Raw genomic sequence first — 12,691 nt, 5'->3', positions numbered from 1 at the left:
AATACTGGCACGCGCGCACATAGAGTACAGACAACCACATATTTAGAAAAATAATTGTATAAAATTCCAGTAAGTCTTTAACTAACTTGTGAGCTAAGCAAATCGAAAAGCTTTGACATCAAAACTTTAATTTATTACAATACATTCGAATGGGTGGATTTGGTCCGGCACTTTTATTTACCTAGTACATAGATTCCAAAAACACATGTGTCAAGCACTCCAGTTTCATTCTTAGCGGTACATGTTACCTCCGTCCATCCTACCGAAAATTGTGTTTGATGATCGGCTGAGCATAAAATGGTGAATTCAGTGTTCAGGTTACCAGAGAGCTGAGGCTCGGGCCATGATACGGTTGGTGTCGTAGTGACAGCCGTCTGATTGGCTGGGCAGATAAGTTCGGATTTTATCGCTGTCGTGGGTTCTGATTATATGTGACCGTACAGCACGAATGAGCCGTAAATGTCCTCAATTGTATTCTGAGTTACAGTGTAAAATGGGCATGAAGGTCATATTCATAGGTATTTCAATTTGGTGCTACGTGTATCTCATTAAATGAGGTACACGTAGCACCAAATTGAGGTACCTATGAATACGACCTTCATGCCCATTTTACACTGTAACTCAGAATACAATTGAGGACATTTACGGCTCATTCGTGCTGTACGGTCACATATAATATTATAGAACAGAAAAGCTATCAGAACGGTACCCTTCCGTTTGTACGGCAATCTACATGTTCGACAGGACCCTAACGCTAGCTGTCCTATCCTTTACACTATATAAAATCATAACTTATTCAGACTTTGCTGTTGAAACAAGCGGAATATCGAGCAACGGAGGAATGCATCCATCAGTATTATACAGACCTGAGACATTCGTCTCAAATACAGACTTCGCAAAAAGTAACTCAGTCGTTATAAATACGCCTACAGCTTCAACAGAGCTGTTAATTATTTATTTACGCGCATTTTGATACCCCTTCGTCTAATGACGACATATACGACAGCATGGGAGCGACGTACAAATATATATACATCAAAAGGACCGACGATCGATGGACTAACACGCATATGCACTGATATCAAGTTCCGATTTGCTTTGCTTGATTTGTTCGGCTCAAAATTGAAAGGGACATATATACAGTTAGCAGCCTACACAACCAACGCTCTGCAGGGTCTATTGTTCTATTGTTTCCGATTAGAGCGCTGACATATTGGAAAATGTAGCCAATCAATATTCATGAGAGTGTACATTCAACGTCCAGTTTGCGAAATTGGGTGAGTTGTGTTTGGTAGGTGTGAAATACATCTGACTGGGCGTTTTAATTACGTAACGAATAAAAGCATTGACATCGTCGAATGGCTGCCCAGTGCTGTTATGTGTTTAGTTATTATATAGGCCTAATAATTATTATTAAATGTATTCATCATTCCTTTCTTTTCCCTTCTCTGTACATATTCTTTCCTAGACCTACACTTTATCACTCCCTCGCTCTCATTGTCCCCTCTCACCCTCCCTCTCTCATTCCCATCATTTTCCTTATATGTCTATTTATCTACTTGTCTTTATTATATTTTTTTAATTCTTTTTCCTCCAGCCCTCTCTCATTCTCCATATCCCCTCCTCCCCTCTTCCCCTCCCAAGACTTCTCACAGATGGGAATCTGCCCCTCCCCAACCCCCTCCCCTCTTTGGGCACGCCACTATTTCTATTCTAATCTCCTTCTTAAAATAAGATTAAATGGAAATTTCTTAAAAACAACCTTCATAGGCCTATACATGTATACGTAGACCGATTACCATTATAGTGTAATACAGATATATGGACTGGACATGGCAGCCTTCATACATTCTAATGTGTTATCGATCACCAAGAGCATTCAATTTATTTAAATGAAACGCCTATCGTGAGGTGGGTGGTAAAGATGATGGCATCGACAGCTAAAGCCTCCTTATAGTCTTCAGACCCACACAAGCACACATTTGGGATACATGACTACAATGGTACCACTTTACACATGACTGCCCTTACACATGACTGTAGCGTGGTCACTTATTGATACTCGCCTGTTGTGTAGAGCGTTAATATGATGCCGGATCAGTGACCAATTTAATGGCGGAACCCTTTCTTCGAAACAATGGTACCACTTTTATGAATAGCCTGTCGCAACTTCTAATCGGCATCAAACGAACAAAAGATTATATAATCTATTGCGACTCTATTTCTATTGAAAGCTCTTTGTGCACAACCGATTCTTTTGTTTGGCAAGGCTCACTCAGTCATTTAATGAGGCAATACAAACGATCGAATTTGGTGTTGAAATGAGCTAAATTTTTAGTTACACCTTTTCGATGTAAAATTAATTTTCTCGGCCAAATGAAAAGCAATCATTTTCATTTTTTCAGTAAATGTCAGGAAAAATTGTAGTGCTTGATACTGTATTTTTTTTTCAAATTCTAGTGTTAAACTTAGGCGTGAAATTTAGTCATTTAGTGTAAGATTTTCGATTTTGATAGGCTTAAACTCTGTCCGCGAGCCTTTTTTGGATCAACCTTTTAGCTTTTCAAAGTAAGATAGTTCGCTAATGAAGGATTTTTCCCAACTTTCTAACGCACATCACCGTGAGCGATATATCATAGTTTTGTCAGAATTTGCGTTTTCATTTCACTATTTTAACTGCCGGCTGACCAAAATCAACGAGTGAAATCTAAGGCTAATACCACACCACTCCACGCCATAAATAAATTCTGCCAGTCACATTTCCCCAATATGAAATTTATTAAAAAGTAAAATTTTAATTTTAATTTTAATTCATTAAAGATTGGCGGAGGCGGGTTCGAACTCACGGCGGCGGACTGCTTTGGACACACTATACTATGAACCCAGCGCCTTAGACCACTCGCCCACTTGTCTTGTTGGAATTTACTTGAAACTTATTTGTAGATATAATCGCAACTTCAACATAGGCCTACCACGTGACAAGCAAAGGCAGAAAACGTACCATATTTTGGAATTTTATTTGCCTAAAAACATTTATGTGTATTATTAGCGCTCAATTGTTGTTAACTACGTGTTTTATACAAAAAAAATCCAACAAAAATATGATAACTGGGCGTCTATATGGACAATACATTATATCGATTTTGACACGTGCTTGTGTCTCGTGTAAAATACTATAGAGGAAAACCTACCATTTTCTTGTATACACGTTCGATGTTTTGAACAAGCATGTGAATATTCGACATTAGACCCAAAATGTTTTTTCAGGAAATAAAAGATTAGATTACCATAAAAACGTAACAGTAATCTTTGGTTGGGTCTAATGTAATATTCACATAGGATTTTCAACGTTTTTTCTATCCTTATTCTTGCTCAATTAAAAAATATTTTGGCGTATATAAAATTGAAATAAAATTCTCTGGCTCTTAAACGACATCAAATGCGCCATAATTGGGTATCACGAATCGTTATATATGATGTGCAGTTAATATTCATATTTTCTTTTATACAGAAGATGCTTCAGTTTTGACAGGAAAAATATTTTCTTGAAAACCCTCTCACTCGGTTATTTTGAAAATGTAACCACGCTTCCCTAGAATGTGCAATAAATTAGCATTAAAATTTTTCTTATTCTAACAGCAAGCGTTTCTAGAATGTATTATGGCGAAATGTGGTGTAGGCTAATACTAGCATTGTGGATCGATATCCCTGGGTTTAATAGGAATACCGGCATGGCTACAGTGTTGCTAGAACTTCAATATAGCAAAGAAATTCCCAGGCCTATAGCGCTCCTACTGATCATGTTTAACCAGAACACTCAATTGGGGATTTGGGCTACCAAATCGCTGGTCGGGCAATTTGCTTTCAATGGAAAATTGACCTGGATAAACAACAAAGGAAATATCGACTATTTCTGTTGGTTGCTCTCGAGATAAAAGTACTGAGTTAGACATTTTCGGAGTATGAAGGGAAAAAGGGTAAAATAAAAACGGAAATTCTAACAAAACTATAATATATAGACCCACACGATGTGCTTTACAGAGGTGGGAAATATCTTTCTTTAGCAAACTATATTAGTTTGAGACGCTAAAAATGAATTCCGTAAAAAGCTCGCGTGCGAACTGAAGGCCTATAAAAATCAAAAATATCACACTAAAAGACACAATTTGATGCTTAATTTTAACACCAGGATTTGTAAAAAATGTATATCCAAGCACCAAGTTTTTAACTGACATTACTGAAGAAAAAAAATATTGCTTCATATTTGACCGAGAAAATTAATTTCATAGCAAAAAGGTGTATCTCTGAATTGTGCTGATTTTAACATGTATCGATCGACTTTCAGCGCGATTAAGCATTTCTAAAGAATCGGTTGTCCAGGCTGCTAACTGTATATAATAGTAAAAACAAACATTGGCGGGGCAGTTGTACCTGCTGACATCGTTGGTGGCGTGGTTGTACCAGATGACTGAGGACAATTGGCATATCCATCTGGTGACGCGTTATCTTTCTCTGATAAACTCCATTGCCATTTGTCAGTATTACCTCTATGGCACCCATCGCCATGTGCAGCAACTACGCAGGAAATATAACGAACAAAAAAAAGATAGGCAGAATTTTTAAAGACTAACTGCTGTTCCCAATACGAGGGTCATTCAAAGAGTTCTACCTCCATCATTACAGCTCTGTTATCGTACGTGTCAGGATATTGAAATTACCCATGATTATACTCTTACATCTAGTATTCAAATTAAAAGGTTATTTGATGAAAATGTGACTTTTAGTTGTTTAGATACCGTAAAAGTTTGCCTAATGGCGATATGGGATGCCTTGAAAGTGGAATTTTAGGAAACCTAAAAGTGCCCTCCCGTAAAATTCCCACCAGCAAATAAGGGCACAAAACCTAAATTCTTGTTGGGATGCTCGGAGGAGAGAACTCTCTATTTGCACCTGAAATTTACCCCCAAAGCAAAGGATCTAAAGTGCGCCATTAGGGGAATCTTTTACGTTATGTACGTTAAAGCGAATACATATTTGGTATGTCGAAGACGGTTAAGGGGGTACTACACCCTTCGATAAATTTGTGACTATTTTTGCACTTTTCTCAAAAACTAATAACACACTGGTAACAAAATTTAAATATATTATAGGGGCAAGGAATCCAATTACTACACTGGAATTTCAGTGGCCCAAGACAAGCAGTTCGTTATTTATGATAAGAAATGAGGTACCGCTAGGATGTACCTCATTTCCTATCATATATACTGAACCGCTTGTCTTGAGTCACTGAAATTTCAGTGTAGTAATTGGATTCCTTGCCCCAAAAATATACGTAACTTTTGTTACCAGTGTGTTTCTAGTTCTTGAGAAAAATACAAAAATAGTCACAAATTTACCACAGGGGTGTAGTACCCCTTAAAAACTGAAAAGTTTAGTAAGCATCACATTGTAGCTTTGGATAATCTCCATAAGAATGTTTTTAAGAAGTGGTTGACAAACTGTTTACTTAGGATAAATATTTTGGTCCTATTTAAGGTCCCTGAGATGCCTTGGCACTTCAAAACAAAATGAAACATATTTTATATGAGAAGAAAACATCAACAAAGGGTTCAACAGACACACACATGGTAGTGATATTTTGCCAGTTTCGACTAGACCACGATTAAGGATAATGAATAATTACGTCCTTATTTTAAGCAATGGATGCAATTTGACGTGGAAAAAAGATGAACAATTTGTTAATAGCCTTGTATATAGTTACAAAATACAAAAACTGCGCTTACAACTTAGTTGATTTCAACTTGTGAACCAATTAATTCGACTTGAACCAACAAGTGCTCACCTGATCGAAGTTAACACCCTATGGAAAAGGGTCAACATGCATGCTATTCTGAACATGTATCGGTTTTGTTGTGCAAATGGCAGTTTCAGTTTCAGTTTATTTTACTATGCAGATATCTGCAAGCATTAGATATTGATTAACTTATTTGAACAAAATAAAACAATTCAATCATTTTCAGAAATATATCTGGAATGATTTACACATAGATGTGGGCACACAACCTTTTATCAAAATCAGCCTTTTTCAGATCGTTTCCGGCGTACCAAATCTGTATTCACTTTAACCAACACATCTGAACAACCAAAATCACATTTTAAACAAATACAATTTATTTTGTAGCCAAGATTTAATAGTGACTTGAGTCAACCTGAATGTTTGGTGACTTGTTACAGCTCTACATTTTTCATGGTAAAAAGAAATTAAGGTTATGATTAGGATCATAATTTGGGAAGTATCAATCTTCTGAACCTGCTCCCAATAATAAACGAATGATTTTGATGGCGTTGTATATGGTGCGATGAGAAACTAAATAAAATGCCAATAATGAATAAACATAAGGTACAAATAGAAATGATGTTATAAGGATTCGAGTGTTAATTTATTGTGTGATTTTTGGTTTTTGTTTTTGCAAATTGTCACAATAATATGATTATTTATTTATTTATCATTGTGAAAATAAAATTAATGTTTACACGGAAAACAAAGCTAGCCATACTTGTTATTTTGCCTTCCATATACAATCAATACGAGCGTATTTATGACTAAATGAAAGGTTGCCTTTCTAATTGAGAGACAATAGGCCTATAATATATAGCTTTTTTAATGAAATTAAAAGGTTTTGATACTTCGAAGTTGAAATTTGCACGTAGCAGCAGAACAATCATAATCAAGTGCAGTGATGCGCATTATATATGCACATGTTCACAAGGTGGAACTATAATCTATCCCCTTCATTAGCTTAAGTGGTAATTATAGTGCTTTGTCACTGTTTACTATAAAATAATAATGGAATGAACAGGCAAGCTACCACCTCCCTTCGCTCAGTTAATCCTAAACGTTGTTGTTGTCCATTGGTTATTAACTTCAGGCAGTGTGAAAATTGCATTTTTATCGTTTGTGTTTGAACGATAATCTATCCCCAATTGGTTTCGGTGGTAATTAGTGTATTTTTTCAACGCAATTTCTATGAAATAATAGAATGGACGAAGCAACTTTCGAGCTCCGCAAAATATACATATAAATAATTGTACGGGTAGTGCAGGCCGCTGGGAGTGCGGGTACCTTTTGGTTTCCACTTGGGTTTATATCCTCTTTAATACCGCGGGTATTTTGACACTGGTTCTAAAACATGGGCAATAGTATAGATGAGTTGACTTCTGACGTCATATATTGCCAGGCAGTATGCGCACGCATCACCACAATTTCCATTGTTTTTTGCCAGTCAGTATGCGCGCGTATCATATTTTGTTCAGGGCCCATGCTTTTAAAACTCCCGCCACACCACAATAAGGCTATTGAACAGTGTGGTGGTTGTATGTAGTTCGCTCAAGCATATCGATATACCTGTCCCTTGCCTTTGTTGATAAACATTGAGGTCAACTCATCTATATTTTTAGACGTTTTGCGCCTTTTACTTTTCCACCATCAGTAGGCCAGACAATCAGCCCACCACTAATTGCAATAGAATCCATTTAATCACCATTCATTTCGGAAAAGCCATATCAATTTGTAAGCGCTCTTTAGCAAAGTCATAGTTCATTGAATTTACAACCGTATGAAAAAACGGGCGAAAATATAAGTTTTTCCACAAGATTTTCAATTTAAAGAGAATTAGTCATTGCTCATTAAAATGAGGCTAGTATATGGCCAATATAAGTGTTCTCTTTCATTTAATGACATAGAATTTGAAACATATTGTAAGGAGCACTTGAGGTTTTTAAAAAACCTACATTTTGTCAAAAATGTGCTTGGATAGGTAGTTTTCAACAGATTTACCACATTCGCCTTGCTATAACATTGAATGACGTTATCTGTTGACCTAATGGGGAAAAGTGTTTTCAGGTTTTTCGTTCGATATAAAAAAAATTCTGATTGGATGAAGGGAACATTTGAGGTTTCGACAAAAACCAATCACAGAGGCCTGTTTTCTAGCTAGAAGCTTACACAGCTCTTACGATACTATGCACTCAACCGTGTAGTGTTATCAAAGACTGTGTAGAGACAATTCACTGCTTGCCTGGAAGCTATTGGACAAAAATGTGTGCTCGGGTGTATCGAAGCGGAACTGTGCATACGGTTTATAAAAGAATCGTACGTACAAACCTTTCCATACGATCCTTAATAACATGCACATCAACAGTATCCGAAAATCCCAGTAGTGGAACAGTGCCAAATTAGTATAAATCCAAAATGGGCGCGGGTTAGATTTCAAAGTTGGTCAAATCTTAATAAAAACCATACACTAGGAGACAAAAATCTGTGATCGGTTGAAAAATCCGTGAAAAATATGTAATTCAACACAGATTTTTCACAGATTTTCAACCAGTCACAGATTTTTCACAAATGTATTTTACTCGTCATAAGAAATCAGAAAAATTTCTTGAGTTATAGGGGAAAAGGTCAAATGTCAATTTTTTGATAAATAGGGTTAAGGCAGCTTTATACTCTCAGACATGCATGTAGTAAAAGTGCCATAACTTTGTAATTATTCACATATAAAGACATACATGTTTTTAAAAACAAGACATCAAGATTATTAGTATAAATTCAGATTTGGTGTAAATATAACAATTATGAAGAAAATTGCCATAAAGTCTTTGCTTGTATTTATAAAAGAAAAACAAAACAAAGTACATACATTTTGCGAAAGAAACGACGTCTGCAGTACAGCCACGTTAAAAGGCTTATTCGTGTGATATCTGAAAGTCCCTATTAAAGGGGGTACTACACCCCTCAATAAATTTATGTCTATTTTTGCATTTTTCTCAAAAACTAATAACACAGTAGCAACAAAAGTTATGTATATTATAGGGGCAAGGAATCCAATTACTACACTGGAATTTCAGTGACACAAGACAAGCGGTTTGTTATTTATGATCAGAAATAAGGTACCGCTAGGATGTACCTCGTTTCCTATCATATATACTGAACTGCTTGTCTTGAGTCACTGAAAGTTCAGTGTAGTAATTGGATTCCTTGCCCCAATAATATACATAACTTTTGTTACCAGTGTGTAATTATTTTTTGAGAAAAATGCAAAAATAGTTACAAATTTACCACATGGGTGTAGTACCCCCTTAAAGGTCATAATTTTTGGTTTCTTGACTCACCCCTGAATACTTCAAGAAGAAGCAGCAAGACAATCCCATTCGGCAAACGTCTGAAAAATTACGTAAAAACACCATCATGCAGTTATTGTTAACTACATGTATGCACACAACACAGGGGCACTCACAATAGGCAATTGAACCCTACTGGTAGCGCTGTATCGTAGCTATTGGGGATGAACTAGTTAGTATCATATATCAAAAAGTATCAAAGCTATGATTTTAGTACTTTCTCTCTATTTCAATTACTTATTCTTTTCCAAATATCTGAATCTTCAACCCGGTACAAGCTTTAATAACGGGGAACATACATTTTATTAAAAAGAAATCCTATCATCTATCCAAACTCGCCGTGTTATTCCAATGCACATTTTACTTCACCGGGCAGCCATTTTTTGATCGTATTTGGAAGATTGGCGTCATAAAACCGTCATAGGTACAAATTTAGTACTTTCTGTCAATCAATTATAGCTTATTCTCTACATGTCAATCTTTAAATAATTGGCATAGTCCTTATAATAACGGTACTCCACCTTGATAAGTAAATGATAGCAAACAGCTGCAAACCAGTGAAAAATATCCCAAAACTCGGTCAGTGGGGCTGCGTTCGTACATGTCAATTGAGTCATTATCGATTGGATTACTCGTCCGTAGCGGACAATTCGGTCGCTCATTGGATCAATATTATCAGGTGGTAATAAATTTGCTTGGACAATAGATTACTATATAATGGTTTAGTACTGCAGATATCGGTTTAATCTTCAATAAGCGGGTTTATGGCTGGAAAGGTCACGGTGAATTCGCCGTGGACGTAAGTGCACTATGCAAAGCAACCAAAAAATTATAAAAATATCACAGGGGTATACCGTAATAACTCGATAGTTAGCATATGTGCTTACTATCGAGCGCTGTTGAAAACATGAAATTGTACCAAAGTCCAACGCTTTACCAACTGAGCTAATGGGATTGAGACACAAATTGGCAGGTTTACTTGTTCGTATATAACTATGTGTATCGATGATTTGCTCAAAACCCTTTACGCTTTTGTGGATTGGGCACTTCATGTTTGCATCTTTTAAAAGCGAGTTTTTACTATCGAGTTTTTACGGTAGTATGCTGCTATACTGCTGGTGATAATAATGATTTAAAATGACGATGAAAATACTAGACGTTTAAGAAAATAATTACAATAACTACCAAGTAAACACAAAAAATGTTTTTGTAAAATATTTTGGACAAACATTTTTGTAAAATAGTTTGTCAACAGTTAAATTACATTCTGTTAGAATGTTTTGCATCACGTTTTCAAGTGAATGTTATTAAAATGTTTTACATCCATTCCATAACCCGACATTTAAATAGTCCCGCTACCAGTAGCTATGACGTTGTTTTGGTGTCCATAGTTTTGCTTTGATGGATATTGCTTCTCAAGACCACCAACCTCAAATATAAGTTTACTGGACCTCTGTCAGCATTGAGCATTTTGAGATATGGCGGGTCAAAGTTCACACAGAGGTCAAAATTCAAACTGCTCAGAAAGTTCTCCAAATTATTCCTCTTGTCATGGCGATTTTTTGCTCGACGCGATGATGTAGTTAGGCGGACATACTAACTGATGCTCACTATTTTGAGGTCCCTGGATATTTTTTAAAGGTATTTTTGCTCATTTTTAGACTTTAATCACTAAGATTGAGGTGCTAGGGTGAATATGAGGTGAATATGCAGCGTTAACTCGGTGAATGATTAGGTTTGCAAAAGTGAAATTTGCAGTTGCATCACCACCGTTCGAGTTTTTATCACGTTCTCCAGTTAAAAGCAAAAGGGTTAAAGGGCGCATTTTGTGGACCACTACAAGGGTTAAAGGCTTAAAACCTCTCCGATTTTCATAAAAATTGTAGGCCTATCTAATTGTATGGTTTTAATACCTATTCAAATAAAAATCTAGAATTATACGTAGCAGATAGGCCAAATTGGCTTATCTGCGATGCGACGCAAATGTTAAATCAAAGGGCCAAGTGGGCATATGATATTTGACCTTTGGAACTCATGTGGCCATGAAAGGTTTTTGAAAAACGACTGGCCCTTTGTATTAAAATTTGGGCCTCCGGAAACTCTTGATCTTGTATATCAGGGCCAAAATTGGCAATTCATATCTAGGGGGAAAGGCCTCTAGGCCTAAGTGTATCACGGTCCACATAGTTTTAGCTTTTATTTGTAGTTTTAGAGCCAGCTTTAATGATACCCTTATATCTAACATTCGGGACCCGGGGCCCACACTTGATGACCTACTTGTACTTTGAGAAAGTATAAATGCTCTAGGATTATCAGTATATACCAACAGAGTGTCCTGAAGTGGCTTTATTGGTTAAGAAGCGGCTAGCTCTTTTTTTTGTAACAATTGGGCCCTGTAGCCCATACTATTTGACATTATGAGGCTCATGTACCCATGTAAAGGTACACTGCCCAAGTGCTAGGTGTACCAACTCAGAACCTTAAACTGTTATATTTGCTTTTAATACCTTGCCTTTTTTTAACATTTTGGGCCCTGGGGCAGAGGGCCTCAAACGTTAAAACACATGGCCAATAGAATGTCCTCTTGCATGATGGGTTTATACCTTTTCATTACTATTCTACCCACCGCACCTTTGAACCTGGCAGAAAACAATTAACTCAAATAATAATAATAATAATAATAAACAGGGGGGGGGGGGGGCCTTTGACCAAAATAGCAGTGGGGCCTTGTCAGCAACTGCTGACTTGCTGACAGCTTAAATCCGCCACTGCGGACTAAAACCTGTAAAACGTCGTGTGTTTGCTGAGAGTCGAACGTTTTGTTCTTTAAATTCTTTAAATAATTTGGAACATTAAAAGACTTTTTGTTATACCGTATTTATATATTTTTTTTAAAGCAATATGCAAAAATGTGTCACTGTACCTTTTACTCGTTGTCATTGTATCACACATACCAGCACCATGTCATATTCCTTAGACGCTTGTAGTTCACGCTTTATACTTCCTTCTTGTTTAACCAGTATAGAACTATAAGCAATATCTGTATCTTAAAACAATAGTAATTTTCTAGGTCGAAATACGATTTTAACACCTTTGCATCTCGGTATATTATAGGCTAAAATGCATGCACATAATTCACAATATTCCTGGAAGATTCAATGTGACCTTACTGTCTTTGGTAGTTCCCTCACCGGACCAGCAGGTTTTCCGAGCATCGGAACCGGACCAATACCTAAAATTACCCTCTCCACGTATAGTGTGCACATTACTCTATACTGTCAATGATTTTTACAGTGGGAGTAAATTTCCCCGGCTCAAAATACCCAGAAACACTGCATTTAGAGTTTTTTTAAGCCTGATATTATTTTGAGAGACGCAGTGTAGAATACAAGCATCCAACCATAAAAAGATAATAAAAATAAGAGCATAATTGTTCACCGTTGCTTGAATACCGCTATAGGTTATTAGACAAAGCGATAAGTAAAAGAGTCCAAGAGCAGAAATATTTGGT

This window comes from Amphiura filiformis, chromosome 18 (genome assembly GCF_039555335.1).
Source record: "Amphiura filiformis chromosome 18, Afil_fr2py, whole genome shotgun sequence".
Classification (NCBI taxonomy): domain Eukaryota; kingdom Metazoa; phylum Echinodermata; class Ophiuroidea; order Amphilepidida; family Amphiuridae; genus Amphiura; species Amphiura filiformis.
This window is presented reverse-complemented; position numbering follows the sequence as displayed.